The 20033-nt window shown below is 40.0% G+C and overlaps 1 protein-coding gene and 1 long non-coding RNA gene across 6 annotated transcripts in view; both read right to left on the reverse strand.

The window, feature by feature from the left end:
- Positions 1 to 6102, reverse strand: part of hbs1l (HBS1-like translational GTPase) — a 45405-nt gene extending 39303 nt beyond the window's left edge. For 2 of the 5 annotated variants that reach the window (XM_077510608.1, XM_077510606.1), the window contains exon 1: positions 5905 to 6102. The gene's annotated coding sequence lies outside the window, so the exon portion shown is untranslated. Of the gene's footprint in view, positions 1 to 3171; positions 3360 to 4797; positions 4926 to 5904 lie in introns of those variants that run through there. The other 3 variants (XM_077510604.1, XM_077510609.1, XM_077510605.1) reach the window with 2 other exon arrangements.
- Positions 6103 to 6539: 437 nt separating this feature from the next.
- On the reverse strand, positions 6540 to 18146 carry LOC144010325 (uncharacterized). The gene is made up of 6 exons (XR_013281182.1): positions 18115 to 18146; positions 17577 to 17726; positions 15954 to 16120; positions 14524 to 14667; positions 14216 to 14380; positions 6540 to 9922 (listed from the first exon to the last, which is right to left on the reverse strand). It is a non-coding gene; the product is annotated as an uncharacterized LOC144010325 (long non-coding RNA).
- Between the last annotated feature and the right edge of the window lie 1887 nt (positions 18147 to 20033).

Raw genomic sequence — 20033 nt, forward strand, 5'->3', positions numbered from 1 at the left:
TTCACGTTCCCGGTCAAGTTAGCCTCAAATACAAACAATAGGCTTCACATTCACTCTCTTCTTCTTCTTCTTCTCCTTTGAGAGGGCCACGAGGGGGGCCCCGCACTGAGAAACGGATCTCTATTTACAGCCAAGCAGCCGTCTCTGCATCCATCCAACGCACCAACAAGCACCGTCGGGCGCAAAATCCCCTCGCAAAGTCTCAGAGGAAAAACGCTTACAGGAACGCATGATATAAAAAATATATATTTTTAAATGTGTTTGTATAGTGGATGAGCTGGAGGGGAGGGGGGCGGGAGTGACAGAGGTTGCAACGGGAGGCCCAAGCAGACTTTCACATTTGGAATTTTACCGCAGCAAAAAAATACCCCCCCCCCCCAGAAACCCTCAAGCCCACGAGACATACAGACACCTGCTTTCACTGACTGAGAAGGCAGCTGTGTGACATGTCTGTCCGTGTGCATGTTGGCAAAAACAGCAGTCAGATGGATACAACATACTGTAGTGTTGTGTCACACTGGGCATTAAAAAGAAAGATGGATGCTTTTTTTTTTTTGCATGCGCGTGTGTGTACCCCGCCTCTTGCCCAAAGTCAGATGGGAAACGTTTCAGCTCATCCGTGACGCTTGTAAACATAAGCGGCTGCAGAGCAATCAATGGATGGTTGTGTTGACATTTGAAATTCAGGGCCTGCTTTGGAGTTCCACAGGGGTCAATGCTAGATCCCACAATTTTGACAGAAGACCTATTTAAAAAAAAAAAACAAAAACAAAAAAAACATCCAAATTGCTTTTTTGATGCACGCTGCCGAATGATGAGATACAACAAAGATTAAACTTAAAAAAAAATAATAATAAATCTATAAATACCAGTAATTGACATAATGACATTTAAAAAAATCGAATCGCTGAAAATGAGCAAAATCGTGCAATCCAGATTGCACATTAATAAACTCTAATCTTTGTTTGGATTATTAAAAACTGTTCTTGTGACAATCTGTTATATCCAAACTTTATTCTGAGTTGTAGTTTTGCACAAGTGTCAGAATGATGACTAGGGTGCTTTACAAGACGTGTTTACAATAATTACTAACTACTTAATGGTGGCAATTAAGCAAGTTATGCATAAGATATGAATATATATATATATATATGTATGAATATATATATATATATATATATATATATATATATATGTATTTTTTTTTTTGCACAAGCTGTGCATTTACATTGAAACTGATTTGAAATCGGTATACAGTCTGAAGATTTTGCACAGGCCTTATTTTTGAATAAATGAAACCGTTGAATAAATGTTTGGTGGGTTTATTACCGCCATTAAAATCGATTAAAATCATAATCGAGATTTTATTTTTTTGGCCATGTCTCCCATCCCTACCACTAATCGTAAACAAATCCTCCACTTTGACCATTTGGTGCCTGAGTGTCAAAAAGCTCACAACAACAAAACGTCGTTCTTATCAAGTTTTGTCAGCCCACCGGGAATGTTATCATTCACAGCGCAGCACACTGAAATTGGGAGACGAGCACGTGATATCGTCGCCATGTTGCATGTTACATCCACAGGATCACGCCAAGCAAAATGATGCGGCGGTACACGCAAAACAGATATCATGAAATAAAAGCAGAAGTTGGAAGACTTCATTTTCTTTTTTGCATCCATCCTCCTTTCCCTTTTCAAATCAAACATGTCTGTCGTAAGCAGATTGGCTCATAAATTCAGTTTGCCGTGTCGCAATGGATTTATAGCCGGATGTTGCAGAAGTGGCGGGCTACACACGCATACACGTGTACGGTACACACGCACTCTCGCGCAACTTACAGTAGTACTGTGCTGCGCGGTGGCCTGCATAGATTAGTCGGGCCTGATTTCCTCATTGGCTGACCACTGTTGTGGTTGCAGATAGGCACGTGGGCTGGCCGCTCCCCGCTGCCAGCGGTCAGGTAGGAGGGCTGGGCTGGGCTGCTACGGCCTGATAACCACAAGCAACCCCCCCACCACCAAATACCCCAATCGCCTCTCAATCGTAACTTAAGATGCAATAACACCAAATGAACGCATAGCAACAGAATTTCACAACATCTTTGGAATCTACTAGTGCACCTTAGTTGTTCTAGCAGAGAGAGTACTAGTACACGGACTTTCCGTATTCTTGATATTACTCAAAACGAGAGAATACTCAAAGAGAGAATAGTGATACTGGTACTGGTCTGAAAAAACCCCCCCACTATCATCAAACATCCCCGTAACTAACAGTTCTAATTGATTTTTCTGATTTTTGCATTTTAGTACAATTTTGGATGGTGTACTTTTTCATTTTTCCTCAAGTAATGGAGATAAATTGTACGTCTACTTTTACGAGAGTCTTTTTGGACGTAAATATTTGTACTCCAATTATTAAAGTCCAGATGCCTTCTGGACAATAACCAGCTACTAACTGTAATTAAAAAATAAATAAATAAATAAATAAATAAATAAATAAATAATGTGAACTTGTTTATTTTTCTTAAGCTTTGAGGAAAGAAGTACTTGTACTTTTGCTCCAGTCTGTTATTTGCACAAGTAACTGTAATTCTACGGAATAACGAAGTATGTGCACTTATTAGTCGGATGTAGGGGTGCACCGAGCGATTGGCCGGCCGATTTATCGGCCCCGATTTCCTTGATTTTGGAAGGTCGGTGATCGGCCGATCTCTTAAAAATAAGCCGATCTTTTCCACCAATCTCCATCCTGAGAAGTCTGAAAAAGGAATGTTAATATTGATTTAATTGGATTTAATACTTAATTGTATATTTATTTATTTATTTTTGCAATGTTACACATAAAAAAAAAAAAATTGTATACTAAGTACTCACTGTGAAAAAGACACCAGTTTTAATATTGTGTTTCAGTGATGGGACAAAAAGAATTTTCTCATTGAAAAAAACAGTTCATGTCTTGAGTCGTTTTATCGTAGATTATTATTTTTTACCTGACCAGTATATCGATAATCGCGGTATCGTCACATCGTGAGATAATCGTTATCGTGAGCCTTGTATCACATATCGTATCGTGAGGTAACCCAGAGGTTCCACACCTCTAATTGTTAGCATGTTAGCATTTAGCTATACTGTGAAATTCCTGACGGAGCCGTCAATGCTTTCTGTACTCACATGTTGCCGGCTTGTCAGAACTCATTCGGTTTTCTTCCACAGTGTAAGTTTTGCTTCATTACAGGCGCAACAACACAAAGGCGGTGATGCGGGGGTCGGACATGACACTGGGGGAGTCACTTGGACACACGCACACACAGCAAATGACATGTTTTCCCGCTCAGGCTTGGTCCAACTTTTCTATTCACCTGGGTAAATAGAGCAGAAGGAAGACCCTTTCAATGGAGACCACCACAAATGCGCACACGCACGCACACACACATTAATCCACCCTCACAAGCCTTAAAAACAATGACGTGCACTTTAAAGACAACACAACATTCCCAAAGTTACTAAAATTTAATGCAACAATTAAGAGTTAAGGAGCAGGCAGTGAGAGAAATGTGATTTATTTAAAAGTTTTTTTGTTTTTTTATATTCAAATTTACATTGATACTTTTTATACTGAATTATTTATAATGAACAGACATTTTTTGGCTCTTAAAAAGGTTACTTTATTAATGTATTGTTATATTTTTGTTCAATTTTAATTTAGGGGTATTTATTTCATTTACGTATTTTTATTCTCATCCTTGTCTCCTAACTCTTTTACTGCTAAAACTTTGATATGACAAAGCCTTTGATCAGTCACAAAAAAAAAAAAAAAAAGAGATACAATGCTTGCATCTGCTGGCCATAGTTGGGATGTTTTTGACTCCACAACCCATTGACCAGGCAGTGCTGCACTTAGACGTTGCAATGAGAAAATAAAAATAAACTTAGTTGACGTCATTTAACGTTTATGCCGGCATTCGTCGTGATTTTACGAATCGTTATTAAACGTATTTTGCCGGTCAAAGAGTTAATAGTATTGTTTAGAATCTGTTTGTCTTTAAAAAAAAATGCACCAATAATGTTTTTATTAATCTGGTAATAACTTTCTATGTGAAGTTTTCTCTTTTTCACTATATCATGTTATTTATTAAATATTTTACTCACTTTTATTTACTCAAAATGCATACTAAAATGTTTACCTTTTTAATTAAATTAATGCGCGTTTTTAAATTATTTCTCTTCAATTTTGGGATTTTAAACAATTAAAAATAAATCAATATTTTACAACGTTCTCACCTACAATATTATTTAATTTTTTTATTCAACTTGGCAATTTTGCTAACACCAAAAAGGTGAGCGCTATTTACTATATTTTTATATGAACTTTTTTGTATTTTTTTTAAACCAATTTCAAATCTCATATAAATACATTTTGCGGCTTTGCAAATTATTTTGATTGATACATTTGAAATATTACGCAAATGATGAATATCGCACGTTGAATTTGGGCGCTACAAAGACGAGGCGAGCACGAGTGCCCACTCAGCTCTTTCCTTGAAACAACGTACAGTATTCCTGTACTGTACATGCAAGTAATTTAAGCCCCGCCCCCTCTGCGCGGCATGCATGCGCTCCATTGTTGCGTTTTAAGTGATGCTGACAAGTGGATTCGCGTCGATGGCATCATGCTCCACTTGACTGATGCACAACACGCCCCGCCTGCCCGCTCGGGCTTCCCCGAGTTGCCAAAAGGCCCGCCGCCGGGCCTTCTACCCCCCCACAACAAAAAACAAAAAAAACAACTTAACTCACCATGAGTATGTGTGTCTCATAATTGCAGAAATGAGACAACAATGCTCAGTCACACACATGTATATGTGCACACACAAACGCTTTGAATGCATGACACCTGTTACCAAGCAAACTGGCTTTGGCGCGTGTGCCGACTGCTGTGACGTCATCGCTTCCAAGATGGGCAGCTGATGCGAGCAAGTGTGCGTGCGTGTGCATGTGTCACACGTGTTCACGACTGGTGCCATATAGACGGAAGGGAATTGATGAGAGCAAAATAAATGAGGAAGAAAACAAAAACAACAACAACAACTCCATTTACAGCTGGCAGTGAATGCACCATCACAGCAATAACAAGCACAATGGCCACTCCATTAGGTACACCTGCACCATCTCATGACACACAATAATAAGAATGATAGGAATTAATATTTCCCTGAGTTGCCCCAACGGGAATAAAAAAAAAGAAGAAGTATTTAACCAATCATCATCATTATTCATATTAGTAAAGAAAAAAAAATTGCAGTTCTTCATTAAATTTTGCAGTATTTATATTGATTCTAATATTGTACAATATTTTACTTGATTTTGGCTCCAATATTGAGTGGTTAAAAAAATGACACCAGAATAATTACAATAATTACATTCCACTTTATCAACATTTACTGTATAATCTTAATTTTTAATGTATAATTGCACTTTATTCTTTGAATACAAAGTTGAGCTCTGTTTTAATAGATTTTTTTTAAAACTTCCAATAAATAATATTAATATTAATTGAAAATTAATATTTTCAATTAATTGCTCGCAAATTAATCACACATTTTTGTATTGGTCCTAAATGTAAAATAAGTACAACAAATGATGGACACGGACTGTAAAACAGTTTCCGTCTTGACTGGACTACTTTGAGCTGTACTGTACCAATAAAAGTAACCACAGTAAACCAAAACCATTACTGTACACACATTGTACATTTGAATACAAATGCTAACACACAAAACGACTTTTCATTTCCGAGCGCTGGCATTTCTATTTTTATTTTTATTTTTTAGTTGCAACAAACTTCAGTTTCAAATTTCGAATTTCATTCTCCATTAATGGCATCCACAGCACAGCTGGGCTTACCTGTCAACTCCTTCCCGGTTTTTCTTGTTGTTTCTTAAATAATAGTGTGTCCGGCGAATCTTCATCTTCTGTCAAGCAGCACTAAAAACGTCTTGTTTGTTTGTTGGTTTGTTTTGTTTGTTTGTTTTCATCCACGTAACCTTTAGCTCTTTCCAGCCTAGCAAACATTCCCCGTGTAGGATACGCTTTCTTCTTCGTTGGTGTCTTGACACTTGCTACGCAATCTTCTACTTCTGGTCTATTAGTAGTTGGTTTTAGGCGTGTTATCGCGCTGCATGTGTGCACCACACTGCCCCTAAGAGGCCAACGTGTACACTGCATGAAAAACACCGTAAACAAGGCACAATTAAGTGTAGACAAAGACAATGAAGAAAACAAAACAGCAGCGAGGGAAAATATTTAATAATAATAATAATAATAATAATAATATTGTACTTTAGTTTTTAAATAAATATTTTAGTCATTTTTTAATTGATGTAATTACATTTTTAAATTCTAAAAGTAAAAAATAAACAGTACAAGCACTTTTTTAAAAATAAAAATGAGGCATTTTTTTCAAATTCTTAAATTAATTTAATTATATTTTTAATTAAAAAGTAAATATATAATTGCATATAAAGGTAAGAAAATACAAACTTTTGCTTAAAAAATATTATACATTACATTCAATAAAATTAGAACTGTAAGTTATTGTAATTTAAAAGTAAAACAAAATGTAAAACCTCTTTTTTTAAAGTAAAAAAATAATAAAAAACCTGTAGCAATGTAAAAAACATGCAATCTCTAAAAATGTATTAAATTCCAATTAAGATTGATAAATGACTAAACAACTGCACAACAGTCATATTTCAGCCTCTTTTAATTCCTATTTTGGGATGACCAAATACCTAATCCTGTCTTGTGTACATTTGACTTTTAAACATTTTGTGTGTGCGTGTGCTCAAGTGGTTGATGCTAATGGTGGAAAATGTACAAAAGCCTGTGGGCTCAACAGTCAGCGTGTCAGAAAAAGAACAAATGCAAATATGAAGGAGGAAAAAAGGAGGGAAAGAAAACGAGCGGGAGTTTCGTCAGACAAACAAACGCCATGTTCAGTCACCCTGCCCCCATTATTAGCTCCAAACCACTCGTGATGGGATGAAAAGTCGCTTATTTTCACTTGAGAGCATGTTTCTAATATTTGATGCTATGAACCAAATCTGAGGTATTTATTGCAGGGCAATTTGACTTGTGAGGGAGGCGATAATTTTTGGGCGGGAAATCCTGAGCAAACATGGCGTGTTTGAATTTGCGTGCGTGGGCGCGTGAAGACGCCGTGGGCGACTTTTACCGCCACCTGTCCGTCCAAAGATAAGAGCAACAGATAGCACAGGATGAAGTCCATTAACATTACAGGAACTTTTTTTTTATTTTATTTATTTATTTATTTTTTTAAAAACAGTGGCGTCGCGGAAAGTTTGGCAATCAGAGGGCCCAAAAACACAGACAATTTTGAAATCAATTGCTTGTTCCGTACTGTATAGTTGAAGTTAGCAGCAAAACCGATCATGAAGGAAGATTGAACTGCAAGTTTCTAAAGTGGCAAATTTGCGAATTTCGAAAGTGGCAAATTTGCGAGTTCAGAAAGTGGCAAATTTGCGAGAAAATTTGCAAGTTTCTAAAGTGGCCGATTTGCGAGAAAAAAACTCAGAAATTTGCAAGCTTCTAAAGTGGCAGATTTGCGAGTTTAGAAAGTGGCAAATTTGTGAGTTTCTAAAGTGGCAAATTTACAAGTTTCTAACGTGGCAGATTTATGAGAAAAATGTCGTAAATTTGCAAGTTTCTAAAGTGGAAAATTTGCCACTTTCTAAAGTAGAAAATTTGCCACTTTCTAAAGTGGCAAATTTGCAAGTTTATAAAGTGGCAGATTTGCGAGAAGAAAAAACTCGTCAATTTACGAGTTTCTGAAGTGGCAAATTTGCGAGGTTTTTACAGTGGTAGATTTGTGAGAAAAAAAACTTCTAAAGTTTCTAAAGTGGAAAATTTGCGAGTTTTTAAACTTGCAAATTTGCGCCTTTTTTTCCTCGTCATATTGCCCCCGTCCTCTAAAAAAAAAATATATATATATCTTTATATGAGGCCGTGGTAGTACGGGCTCCTGCATATAAACCAAGAATACTGCAGTGCCACGTGAGCACAAACACAAAACCACAAACTTCACCGTCAACTTATCAGAGTTCAACACTCGGCCCGTGTGATGCTTTCACTCGTCTGCGGCGTGCTGGAGGTGCGCGCGTGCGCGTGCGAGCGGGTTTATGAGGAGGTGTCAGGGACAGACCTCTGTTTGCGGTGTGTGTGTGTGTGTGTGTGTGTGTGTTCGGAGCGCAGCCGTGCTCAAGCGAGATAAGAAGTTGCGGGATTGTAAAAGAGACAGAAAAACAGATGGCGACGAAGAAAAAAAAAAAAACGCAATGAAGTGAAATGACTGCGGCCGTGCCATTGTTCCCGACGCTCTCTTCGTATTATTTACGAGGCCGCAGAAGAACACGCCGCTACTTTTTAGCAACGGCGCTGCTTTGTTGACAGTCAACACGTTGGGGGGGGGAATTGTTGCGTCAACTCACCGGGCGGTTGGCACGGACCGCGTGCTCGCTAGCTACACCTGCGCTCTGTGAAACGATTGGAGGGAAAACAACTACTGATGATCGCATTATTGGTTGGATACTTTTGAATCTGGTGGCAATTGGACGGTGTGAAGTGAGAGTTTGAGGGCGCTTCGGTCAAACGTCACACACGTGCAAAATTCTTGCACTTCAGCCTTGATTGTCTATCTGGAGTCAGTTTCAATTTGGTGTCAATATTATCTAAAAAACAAACAAACAAACTAGGAGTAGGCTAGTCAGTCCATTTTTGAAGGAAATATCAAAAATGGCCACTTCAAAAATGTCAGACTTGTTGCGTTTTGTTGCGTCTACTCATGATTGACGTCAACCAAATTTGATATGGCGAAGTTAAAATAGCTTCGGGGGCTGAATTCTCTTTGTAGGACCCCAAAATGGCCGACTTCCTGTATCTTTTCAGGCATCGCTTCTTGAGACTTTTTTTTTGGTGGCTCTACTCGTGATGGACATGTTTACCAAATTTCTTGCATGTAAGTAAGTCTGACTTGCTAAATCTTCTTGAAAGGAACTCCAAAATGACCCCCAAAATGGCAATTTCAAACCAAATAGCAGACTTCCTGTATCTTTTCAGGCATTGCTTTATGAGGCTTTTTTTGTGGGTCTCCTCATGATTGACGTCAACCAAATTAGATGTGGCAAAGCTAGCTTCAGGGGCTGAATTTTCTTTGAAGAACCCCCAAATGGCCCTAAAAGAACTTCATGTATCTTTTCAGGCATCGCTTGTTGAGACTTTTTTTTTTTTTTTTTGTAGCTCTACTCATGATGGACATGTTGACCAAATTTCATGATGGTAAGTGAATTTGATTTTGGGGGGCTGAATTTTCTTGAAAGGAACTCTGGAATGGCCCCAAAATGGCAACTTCAAACCAAATGGCAGACTACCTGTGTCTTTTTGGAGTTTTTTGTGGGTCTACTCATGATAGACATGTCAACCAAACTTGATGTTGCTAAGCTAACTTGCTTCAGGTGCTGAATTATCTTTGAAGGGCCGCTGGAATTCCCCCAAAATGGCCACACTTTTTCTTTTTTTTTTTTGTGGGTCCACTCATGATAAATCCGTTCACCAAATGAGATGTTGTGAAACTAGCTTGAAGGGTTGAATTTTTTTTTGAAAAATACCTTCGCAATCTGTCGCAGCTTTCCGTTTGGGAAATCCCGCCAAATGGCGTTTCTTTTGTGCTGCCGCTAATAAAGGACAAAAGCGTGACAAAGCGCGTTGGAGTTGTGAAATAAATCTTCTCATTATCCGCTGGCCGCCACGTACCATCTGCCGTACCTGCGCCTTTATCAGGCAGGCCGTTGGACACGGAATTCCCACTTCCTCACACCTTCCATGGGGGAGTGACTGAAAAGAAGTCCTGGAAGAAAAAAAGAAGATTTGGTATCGCAAATGCACAACTCACCACCGGCGGCTTTGTCAAACTTTGTCAATTTTTCCGACATTTATTTCCCCTGGATCGACAGACGGCGCGTCGCACTCGACAAAGAGCGCGTGGCGGAAAAGAGAAGAAGCGGGCGTTATGCAAAAAAAAAAAAAAAAAAAAGGTCATGTGACACAAATGGACGTCATCAAACGCGCAGTAGGAAGGAGGCAAGGCCAGAGAGGCTGTCATGGATGCGCGTTGCGTGTTTTCAATGTGCACATCAACACGCTTGGAAGTCACATGTGCACCGCAAACACATACACACACATTGGAGGTTCTGTGGTAGGAAGTGAGAGTGCATCATCACAATAACAAAAGCAACAGCTGATAACGGAGTGAAAAATGAAATGTCTTTTTTTTTTTAACAAATAAAGAATATACAGTAATATAAAACAGTCACAAAAGCTTTATAACAAGGTTTTTCCACATTGCAACAACGAGGGGCTCTAAAGCTGGCCAGCCATCCCCAGGCATCGAAGCATACGTCAAGTCTGACTTAAAAAAAATAAAATAATTCCCCTGTCTTTTGACTTCTCTGGAATGACATGCGCACACTCGCGGCCAACAATGAGGCGCTCTAAAGCAGCCAAGCCGGCTTGAAGCCTCAGTCAACACAGTGGGATGTCAAGTTGGGGCTTTAAAATAAAATAAAACAACATTCAACTCTACATTCTCTTTTGTCCTTTCTCTGCGCGACTTGCACACACTCGTGGCCAACAACGAGGCGCTCTAGTTAGTGCACCATCTGAAGGGAAGATGCATTTATTATTGTTGCAGTTGAGGTGAATAACGGATGAAGGCGTACAAGTTCTTATATATTGGGCAGGAGGGGGACGACTCCAAAATGCGTCATGTGGCGCTGTTTTAGCCACGCCCACCAAAAATAGAAAAACTGAAATAGAGAAAAACTTTTTTTTTTTTGGGATGAGATGAGTTTTGATCCATGCAAGACACTTTTTAAGGAATGTCTTTGAGTGTCTCCTATTGTGGAGCGACAGACACTATTGTTCTGCCGCTTTGACCCACATCCCTTTCATTTCTCGATAAATGGGCCACATTCTTCGCAAGAAAAACTCCACCCATCCTGAGCACAAACCACGCACATGCACGCACACACAAACACGAGTGTGCATCTTTTGACCGCAATTGCCGCAATCAAAACAACGCGAGGCCAACAAAGGGCACACCTATGAAGAAGGCTTGGCGGCGGCGGCGGCGGCGTGTTACGCAACATCACATTTTTTTGTTTGTTGATCAGGATTGAGCGTGTGCTATGAAATGCAGCCTTTTATCAGCGATTGATAAGTGAGGGATCCCCCCTCGTCAACGCGCAGCTGCCACACGGGGGGGAAGCACCGCAATTGACCTTGAACGCCGATTATTCATTATGACACTTAAGTCTCTCACACGCACACACACACACACACACACACACACACACACACACACACACACACATTCCTGTCATGTAGACGTGGGCTGAATTGAAAGTTTTAAAAAGTACAGGTGCACTACTAGCAGAGGAGGAACACACGTGCACGCTCATTAAGGGCAGAAGTTAAAGCTGCCGTTCAACTATTTGATCGCCATCAACGATGTTTCGTTATGAGCAGATGGGATCTGGTAAGAGAGACGCAAACAACGCAAAGCAAATGATCACATGATTAAACAAGGCCGTCTCATATCTATCTATTCATCTATCCATCCATCCACCCAATCAACCCATCCATCCATCCAATCAATCAATCCACCCAATCAATACATCCAATTAATCAATCATCCAATCAATCACCCAACATCCCCAATCAATCAATCAATCAATCCAACTAACCAATCTATCCATCCACCCAATCAATACATCCAATCAATCACCCAACATCCACAATCAATCAATCGATCAATCAATCAATCAATCCAAATGAGTGTGTTAATACCAAGTGAATTTAAAGTCCCTTTCATGCCACTAATTTATGTGACGTCGTCAATGTCCACCATGAAACACTTATGCCATCTAGTGGCAGAAAAATGACCTCAACAGAAACAAATATCTCAAACTCCTTTTTTTTTTTTTTTTAACAGTTCATCTTTTTAACTTTAAATTCAAATAACTTGATGAATTACAGTGGAATTACTGTATCCATGAACTAAAAAGATACCACCATATTAGGTTATCATATTTTTCCACTTTTATGTTAATGACACTATGACAAATTGGAGAAAAAAAGTTACTGTAGATATTACTGTAAATTTAGAAGAGATATAAAATGTGAGATTAATTTGCGATTAATCGTGAATTAACAGCATGCAATTAATTACGACAAAAAAAAAATAGCAAATGATACCCTTTTATTTATACATATACACCATTAAGCTTCGCTTTTCAATAAAACAACAGACTGCTCCTGAATCATCTTGTGGCAGATGTTTTCTGGGAGGGCAGATTTGGGATTGCAAAACAGGAAACACAGGTCTTGATAACACACGCGCGCACGCGCACGCACGCACAAACCAGCAAAGGATCATTTGTCAAATTTGTAGTGAAAAGTCTGCTTTTTGTCATACCAGTCAGGCATCTTCTGATGCCCACAAGAACAGGGAGTGTGCGCGTGTTAGTCACGGATCCAGACAAACCGGTCGCAGAGGCAAAACAGACCAAAGGTGAGCGATGATGTGCAGCAGCATGTATGACGATATTCGCTTTGTGTAGACTCGCGTAGTACAGGTGGCGAAAGTACTCACGCTCAATACTTGAGTACAAGTAAAGGTACTTTGTGACAGCTCAGGCTGTTTGAAAGTGCTATATAAATAAAGTTGAGTTGAGCTGAGTTAGCATGTACCACCACCACCACATGGATGCTAATTGTTAGCATGTACCACCACCAAATGGATGATAATCGTTAGCATATACCACCACCACATGGATGCTAATTGTTAGCATGTACCACCACCAAATGGATGCTAATCATTAGCATATACCACCACCACCACATGGATGCTAATCGTTAGCATGTACCACCACCAACACATGGATGCTAATCGTTAGCATGTACCACCACAACATGGATGCTGATCGTTAGCATGTACCACCACCACATGGATGCTAATCGTTAGCATGCACGACCACCACATGGATGCTAATCGTTAGCATGTACCACCACCACCACCACATGGATGCTAATCGTTAGCATGTACCACCACCACATGGATGCTAATCGTTAGCATGCACGACCACCACATGGATGCTAATCGTTAGCATGCACCACCACCACATGGATGTTAATCGTTAGCATGTCTATAGCGTTTCCCACTATGTGTTAGCATGAAGCTAAAGGCAAACTCATGTCATTCTCCAAGACTCTTTTTGGAAGAATCAGTCAGCGTTTGTCAAACTGCAAACTCTTAAGTTGGGTCACGTGTCGCTCGAGGCAACACTTCTCAAAAGGAGGGAGTCAAAAAGACATCAACAAAAAAAAGTAACAAAAGCATTTGTACATCATAATACAAGCACTCTGCGCCACAACGGTGGGCAAGCGTGAACATGCACGCTGCCCTGTGATGACGCACGCACGCACACACACACACACACACACGCGCATCCAAACTGGTCAGGCAGGAACATGAAGTAAGAGTTATGTCAGTGTTGCTGGTTTGTTGTTGTTGTTATAGTAAAGCAACAAAACTGTCAGCAAATGTTTCCCCCCCCCAAACTCTTTGCTTGAGTGACAGAAATGCATCACGATTATTTTTCTCAAAAGAATTATGAGAATGAAATTATTTTTAGAAAATATTTGAAATTCAACAAAATAATAAATCATACTATTTTATTTTATTTTTTTTTAATTAACCAATTTTAGTATTTATGTATGAAAATGCAACGTTTTTTTTATTACTCAAGTCATCATAAATTATATAATTAAACGAGGGAAGTTTTAATTGAACTTAAAAAAAATATTTCCTTTTCTTTTTTTTAAATTATTATTGCGGTTATGGTTTTAAATGGTGTGGATCTGCCTTGGATCATATTGAGAGCTGCTAATGATAACAGGCCAGCTTCATAACTTGACTTTTTTTTTTGTATGGCCTGCGTGTGCGTGCGTGTAAGCGGATGTAGACGCTGTGCAAACATCGTCATGCTTCTATAGTGTATGTTTGCACAAGAGATGAGAAAAAAAAAAAATTAAGGCGAAAGTCACATTTGATAAACATCTCTAAGCAACATTGACTTGCCTCTGCCTTGGGGGACGTTCTCGTCTTCTTCTTTCCCCCCCCCCACCAAATAGAAAGATGAATGGACTTGTCGAATGCAAAAGGATGCAAATCAGATGCAAAGCGTGAGTCAGCGTTTTGGTGAAAAATTCCCACCTGGCTCCCAGGCAGCTTTCAGGCAAGTACCTGAAAGATGAGTCAGCAAAAGTGCGGACGGACCGCCAGGCAACATTCAGACATACTGTTGGGACACAACATTAGGTACACCTACAAGCAATAAAAAAAAAAATAAAAAAAAAAAAAAAAAAAAAAAAAAAGAATTTACTGACCTGTTGCGCAACAAGCTCCTGGAATTTAGTCAAAACACGTCAAGAAGTGGACTGCAGCACCATCACGACGAGACCGAAAGACTGTTTGCTGCTGGACTGTAGGACCTTTAAGAATGAAGGACTGGACTGTCATCCAATCACGCACTGAAATGTAAGACAATAAACTGAATGAAAGGACCACTCGGCCATTTAGTGTTTGACTCCAAGTCCATTTAGGACCAGTAAGTACTGGACTGTAGGACTATAAAAACTGGACTGGAGGATCATGAAGAACCGGATTGTAGGTCCAATAAGCACTGGAATGCAAGACCATTCGGTCCTGGACTATTGGACCATTAGGGTCTTGGACTGTAACATGATTGCATACTGGAATTTGGGACTATCAACTACCTGGATTATAGGGTCATAAGTACTGGACTGTAGGACCATCAAGTATTGTATAATAGCATAATTACACACTAGAATATGGGACCATAAACTATTTGATAGTAGGGCCTAAAGTAGCGGACTTCAGAACTGTTGGTCCATTAAGCACTTGACTGTTAAACCATTAGATTATCGGGCCAATAAACACCAGGTTGCTGTATTATTAACTACAAGACTGGATCACCATTATGTACTAGAATGTAGGACCCTAAATGACTGGATTACAGGGCCATAAATCTTGGATGGCAGATGTTGGACTGTAGGTCCGTAAAGCACTGGCCTGAAGGGCCTATCAGTACTGGAGGGTTGGACCAACCTGGACTGTACTAACACTACGTACTAGAATGTGGGGCCATAAACCTTTGGATGAAGCGGGTCATAAATCTTGGATGGAAGATGCTGGACTGTAGGTCTGTAAAGCACTGACCTGAAGGGCCAATCAGTACTGGAGTGAAGGACCAACCTGGACTGTACCAACATTGCGTTGTAGGATGTGGGGCCATAAACTATTCGATGAAGGGGGTCATAAACTACTGCACGGCCGTACCACTTGGGGCTGGACTGCAGGACCATTAAGTTACGGGATTTTCCATCAGGTGTTGACCTCGAATACTCAACGCTAGGTCCAAAAGTGCTCTAACATGACTACCTTGCCGTTTAGAAAAGCAACCCGAAGTCCTAAAAACTGGATGCTCGGTCTGCAGGTTCAAAAGTCAAACTGCAGTTTACGATCCAAACAGAGTCAGACGGCGATATCTGATCATCTGCTGTTTGTTTTTCAGCTCTTAATCCCGTACGCAGAGCGACCCTCATCTGAACATGTCCTCAGGTTCTGATCAAGCCGACCCGGGAGCAAAAACCAAAAAAAAGACTTCGGGTTTTTCTCGTGGGAACCTCTTGGAGAAAAGTATGCGGCTCCGTGAGCCCAGACAATCGGAATCCCGTTTTTCCGGGTCTGGACTGACATCCAGGCGGGCGGGCGGCCGTCGTGTCAGGACTCGCACCTGCGTTGGGAAAGTCTTCCTGCTCAGCCGGATCCTTTTTGGGTTTGGTCCAGTGAGCGCAACACGACATCTTTCTCTTTCGAAACTGGCCACAGTGGATTTGTGACTCATGAAGGACGGCAGACATTTTCTTGAGCACGAGTACACAAACTGGATGGATTCAACTCCTGTCAAGGCAACATGTTGACAAAAGAAGAAGAAAGTAAACGTATCCGTTTACAAATGAAGTAAAAGTAGAAATAAATACTCGATTATAAATATAGCTTAGACAGTTGAAAAATGGAATTAAGTACTCTAACACAGTATTTTTACTTGAATACTTCCCACAGCTTGAATAAAAAAAAAACAAAACTAAAATATCCAGAAAAGAGCAGTGTGGTTAGACTTTGTAGAGATCTTAGTTTGGATTTGAAAACAGTCAACGAGGGTGAATCGGGAAACTAAGCCAACATTTTCAATTTTGTCGTCACCTGTGCACACATTAATTGGCTTTCACTTTTTGTGCACAGCAAACGTTGATTTGCTTGGGGAACTTCTCCAGTTCCCCGTCATGACTCTTCGATCCACTACCACCACCAAAACAAATAAACAAAAGTAATCGTGTTTGACATCACACATTTCCACGCAAAAAAAAAAAAAAAGGGATCTTCTCTTTCAATTGAGGGTTACATTTTTTTTTTTTTTGGCTACTGCACACTTCCCCTCCAGGCGACAACTTCCTCAGCGCTTTCACGAGCGGCTACTACGAATGTGAGAGTTGTTTTGCAACACAAAAGGGGAAGGGAAATGTGTCACTCATTCTCTTGTGATGCAACTGGGGATGGGGGGGGGGGGTGACACACAAGCACACACGTTCGTGAACTTCAACTCCACCTGCCCCCTTACGTCGACAAACACTTTCTTAAATGTTATTTTGTGGTAAACGCCTAATGAAATTGATTGGCGGGCAAGTGAAAGTTTTGGTGAAAATGAAAGTTGCCAGTTACGCGTTAAATGTTGAAAAAGGTTTGATGCCACTCACACTTGACTGCATTCAAACAAAGACAATTACACTTTGTTTACGGAAACAAACGCAAAACTTGACCCTCATGTTAGCCTCATGCTAACACAATGGAAAACAACATTGGTGAGTTAACAAAATTAACTGAGCATTAGCATGTTAACTTAGCATAAACATGTTAACTTAGCATTAGCATGCTAAGCTAACTTAACATTAGCATGCTAACTTAGCATTAGCAGGATAAGCTAACGTAACATTAGCATGATAAGCTAACTTAACATGCTAACTTAACATTAGCACGATAAGTTAACTTGACCTTCATGTTAGCTTCATGCTAACACAATGGAAAACAATGGTGAGTTAACAAAATTAACTGAGCATTAGCATGTTAAGCTAACTTAGCATGCTAACTTAACATTAGCACGTTAACTTAACATTACCATGCTAACTTAGCATTAGCATGATAAGCTAACTTAGCATGCCAACTTGGCATTAGCATGCCAACGTGGCATTAGCATGCTAAATTAACATTAAAGGTGGATTCAATGATGTTCTCGAAAAGTGGAAGCCAAACATCTGTTTGTCACGTTTAAAAAAACTGCGAATGCATAAGACCATCCTACCAGCTCTGCTGCTTGTCAGGGGGAAACGCCTCTCAAATGTCGCTAACATCCGAGCTCATCTTCATCAGTCTCTGCAGCCGGCCTTGCTTCATACGGATGTCCTCTTGCGGCTCTCAGCTATTTTCCAAGTACGCGGTCAGCTCGGTGGTGCTACAACAATGAATGGCCGAATACGAAAGTCACTACATGAAGCTAGCTAAATGCTACAAACACAGAAACAATCATTAAGATGATCCACCCGGAAGACACAGCCACAAAAATATCCTTGAACCCCACCTTTAACATTAGCGTGCTAACTTAACATTAGCATTAGCATGCTACGCTAGCATTAGGATTAGCATGCTAAGCTAGCTACATTTCGTCACGTCACAGTTAACGGCCAAAATGGGGCACAAGCGAAAGACTTATAGCAGTCCCCATTCTGACGGTTCAAAATAACATGGATTAATATCGAAATAATGTCAAATGATGGATGTAAAATAATTGAACAATGACCATTTCTGAATTTAAAGTGCAATGCGCCTGCTGAAATACTTACCACGTACCACGTGAGCCGACTTGACTTGCTGAAAAAGAGAGCGAATGGCGTATTTGTATTGAAAAGTCTCATCTGAGACGTTCAGTCAAATTATAATGCATTTCCTGATATGATAATTGGTCAACATGTCATCACTGAGCATAATTGCCACGGACGCATTTTCAATGTACAGTCAGAGGTAGGATTCGAACCCGTGACCTCCTGGTTACTGGACAAAGCACTTAACCAAGTGCCCCACTGAGCAGTATGAAAGCACTGGTAAAGATGATCAGTTATATGTATGGGCCTTCCAGCCTTCACAAAAACTGAATTTTAAAAACCAAGTCAAGATGAAAAAATATAAAATAAATTTAAAAAAAAAAGTGAAACTCTTGTAATCTTGAGTGTTATCTGGCATGCAAATCCTGGTGGGCGCGTATGGCTCGGGTCCATTGTGACAGCACAACACTTTGGTTGCCGTGGGTAACACGAGGGGCGGGCCGCTGGTGTCCATTCACCTCGCTGGAATTTGCATTTGGAACATTTGCAAGTCAAATGTTTTCGATGCCCGCGCCAGAGGAGAGCAGGCGTGCGGGAGCAGGAACGCTTCCACGCGCGCACGCTGACCCCGCGCGACCTCTCGGAGAGGCGAACGCCCGCCGAGGTTTCAACTTCCCGTTTGCGGGATTCGGGAGGGGAATTCCCGTTTTAGATTCATTCAAGGAGAGATCCTCGCGAGGATGGATGACATCTTAATTTTCGGGGGCTTCCTGGGACACGAGAAGTCCCCCAAGCAACCGGCGCGTCAAAAGCACGCAAACAGTTCACACTCATGGAGAAGAAGAAATATTGGAAACTGATGACATATTTTATTCAACGTGTCAAATCTCGAAAACAATCAAACTAAAATGGACATTATATTTGAATGTGTGACACAATTTGAATTCATTCTAATCGTCCTCTGCAGTAGTTGGCACCAAATTGTGTGACACGTCGTCTGCATTTTGTCGTGTTCAATGTAATTTTAGACATCAAAATGCATGGGAGAAAACTAAAATAAGTGCAATTTACAGTCACAAAAATATTACCAGTAAGTTTAATTATTTTATTTTTTTGGGGTTTTCAACAAATTTTAAAAATTTAGTAATAAAATAAAAATAATTAAACAAGCTTATTTTGTATTCATAAAAATATTCATTTCTTAAATTTATTTTAACTATAATTATTACGATGGAAAAAAATGAAAGGAATACATTTATTGGATGATTGCCAATCGTGCAATCTGTGTCTGATGGCAAAAGTGCAACATACAGTACAAGTTGTCACAATAAGTGACAATGTGACAAGCGAACTTCCTCATTCGATGCGCCGACGATAAAATTCCGCTTGTGTATCGTTTCAAGTTGACGTCACGCTTGTTTGACTGTTACCTGCTGTCTTCACATTTTTACAACTTTTTTTTTTTCATTTTACTGAATTCAACAAACGTCCTCCTTGAAAAACAGTTAGCATTGTGTCTTTCTTCTGACTAAAAAAAAAAAGTTTTGCTCACAGCAGCCAATCAGGGGAGAGAAAAATGATGACATCATCGGCTTACATTAGTGGTTACAAACAGAAATCGGTGTCAACAAAAGAGTGCCATTGCTAATGTAGTTGAAGTCATACCTGATTCTGCAGGCAAGGTGAGATCGCCGTGGCAACACGGAAGCTGAAATCTGATTGGACGAAATTCTGAACACTTACTGGAAAGCAGTGCTGCGAAAAGAAACGCAACTTCTGGGAATGAAAATATTTGGCATTGTTGCTGCTTATTTGACAGATGTGAAAATAAATTGCTTTGTTTGGAAGTGCAGCATCGTCACCCCGAATTAACCCCCCCCCCACCCCCCCACTCCACCCAAGATCTGCATGATGGAGACAAAATAAAGGCGTCTGCCACG

This window comes from Festucalex cinctus, chromosome 21, assembly GCF_051991245.1.
Source record: "Festucalex cinctus isolate MCC-2025b chromosome 21, RoL_Fcin_1.0, whole genome shotgun sequence".
Classification (NCBI taxonomy): domain Eukaryota; kingdom Metazoa; phylum Chordata; class Actinopteri; order Syngnathiformes; family Syngnathidae; genus Festucalex; species Festucalex cinctus.